This window comes from Silurus aristotelis (genome assembly GCF_946808225.1).
Source record: "Silurus aristotelis genome assembly, chromosome: 5".
Taxonomy (NCBI): domain Eukaryota; kingdom Metazoa; phylum Chordata; class Actinopteri; order Siluriformes; family Siluridae; genus Silurus; species Silurus aristotelis.
The window spans coordinates 20187751-20189968 of NC_139578.1; positions in this window are offsets into that span (position 1 = coordinate 20187751).

Genomic DNA, 2218 nt, shown 5'->3' on the forward strand with positions numbered 1-2218 from the left:
ATAGAGACTGTGGTGAGACCTGCGATGTTGTATGGATTAGAGACAGTGGCATTGAGTAAAAGACAGGAGGTGGAGGTAGCAGAGCTGAAGATGTTGAGGTTTTCGTTGGAAGTGACGACGATGGACAGGATTAGAAATGAGTTTATTAGAGGAACAGCGCATGTAGGACGTTTTAGAGACAAGGTGAGGGAGGAGAGATTGAGATGGTTTGGACATGTTCAGAGGAGGGTCATGGTGTTTATCGGTAAAAGAATGCTGAGGATGGAGCCACCAGGAAGGAGGAAAAAAGGAAGACCAAGGAGGTGTTTTATGGATGTGGTGAGGGAAGACATGCGGGTAGTCAGGTTGAAAGAGGCAGATGTAGAGGACAGAGGGGTATGGAGACGGATGATCCGCTGTGGCGACCCCTAATGGAAGAAGCCGAAAGAAAAAGAAGAGAAGAAGAAAAAGAAGAAGAAGAAAAAGAAGAGAAGAGGAAGAAGAAGAAGAAGAAAAAGAAGAGAAGAAGAAGAAGAAGAAGAAGGAGAAGAGTTACAACATAACTGAAATAGCGTAGTGTGTCCGCTAGATGGCAATATTTACTGACTATTTCTGGTGAATTCAGTCGTTAGAACAAAACGATTTAAAGCTTTTTGACACTGATTTGTTGGAGTTTGAAGATGGGCATAAGGGGCTGGCCTAACATTTACTGTTATTTCTTAAAAATAATAATAATAATAATAATAATAATAATAATAATAATAATAATATAATTATAATAAATTAAAATAAATTATAATGACTTGTGCTGTCAAAAGGTAAAAATAAAGTGAGTTTTTATGAACTCTATCACTACCAGTCTGTAACTGTATGTTAATGAAAAGGCAAATCTAGGTTTATATTAAAGCAGCATGTAGAAGAAGAAATCATATAGAGAACCCATTGTTGATATTGGCATTGAATATAAACGTAATAGGATATGGTAAATGAAATAAACAGGAAACATTGTGTGCTTTGGTGTTTAGGTAGGATATGCACCATTCTATAGTCTATGCATTGTCTATAGTCTATAATCTACAGTCTAAGGCCTCTAAATCTATATTTTTTAAAGTTCTTCTTCTTTTTCTGTGCTAAGTGTATTGTAGGATATGAAAATGCACTTGCTATTGAAAAAAAGATGTGAGAAAAAGATTTCACATATGAAAGGAGAAGAATCCAATCTACAAAAATGGTGCATACCAAATGCACCTGATCAACTAAAACATGGACACAGACTGTATGCACACAGACTTTTTTATTAAATATTAGTTACACTAGGATTGTTTCTTGAGTGTAAATCTACTGACATGACATTGACAAAATATCTGGTGTTGTTTCATTTATTTTAAACAAGATAAACTTAATTCTAAAATGGATTTTTTCACCATGTAATACAATCATTTGTATTATATATGTACTAATGTGTCCCTGTATGTTACTAATACTTTAAAAATATACGTAAAGGAGGGAGGAAGCTAATGAGGATTTGACCTTGCTGTAACCTCGATCCTGTTTGGATCCATTCTAATATCAAATCACTTTATCTGCATTGGTAATCCCATAAAAATCCTACAAACAGTTAACCACTTGGTTTTGAGATATCACACAAATGATCATCTCCAATGGCTGCACAAATAGACACCAACTTGCTGTGTAAGAACTGACCAATTTTAAAACTTTTGTGGCTAATTCAGGAAAATTTAGAGTTTCAATAAAGCAATTACCTGCAATAAGCTGATTTAATTTAAGTTTTGGGGAAAAAGGAGTAAATATACAGGAAATAATTGCATGATTTATGCTGTACCCTGAGGGGGGGGGCATATTTTTTGCATTATCACTCTGTTTTACTTACATGTCAGTCTACATGGTGTTAAATATAAATAAATTAGATAAATGTATTTAAAGTACAAATCAGTACTTTCCTTACTTTGTTAATACAACATTTTCATGCACATAGATTTACATTTTATAAGATGGTTCTTAAAGGTTTCATTAAATATAATATTCATAACTTACCTGCATAAATGAACTGGTGGCCAAGGTGGTGAAAAAAACCTACAGGTGAGAATCTGGTGACAGTTGATTACTACGACATTTTTTTCCTGTTTGCTTTCCCTTATTTAAGGTTTACATAAAATTGTTTTAAAAAAAGGCTACAGTGACGTGAGGGTTTCTCACGCTCTTTAGACCTCCTTCTCTT